This window comes from Austrofundulus limnaeus, unplaced genomic scaffold (genome assembly GCF_001266775.1).
Source record: "Austrofundulus limnaeus strain Quisiro unplaced genomic scaffold, Austrofundulus_limnaeus-1.0 Scaffold1446, whole genome shotgun sequence".
Classification (NCBI taxonomy): Eukaryota; Metazoa; Chordata; class Actinopteri; order Cyprinodontiformes; family Rivulidae; genus Austrofundulus; species Austrofundulus limnaeus.
Window position 1 is genome coordinate 78,723 of NW_013953848.1, and position 466 is coordinate 79,188.

A 466-nucleotide genomic window follows, 5' to 3' on the forward strand; every position below is an offset into this window, starting at 1 on the left:
CATTGACTTCAATTCGTTTACTCTAAACCTAACCTCACAGGTACACCCCTGACCCTAACCTCACAGGTACACACCTGATCCTAACCTCACAGGTACACACCTGACCCTAACCTCAGAGGTACACACCTGACCCTAACCTCACAGGTACACACCTGAACCCTGACCTCAGAGGTACACACCTGAACCCTGACCTCAGAGGTACATACCTGATCCTAACCTCAGAGGTACACACCTGATCCTAACCTCACAGGTACACACCTGATCCTAACCTCAGAGGTACACACCTGATCCTAACCTCACAGGTACACACCTGATCCTAACCTCACAGGTACACACCTGATCCTAACCTCACAGGTACACACCTGATCCTAACCTCACAGGTACACACCTGATCCTAACCTCACAGGTACACACCTGATCCTAACCTCACAGGTACACACCTGATCCTAACCTCACAGGTACACAC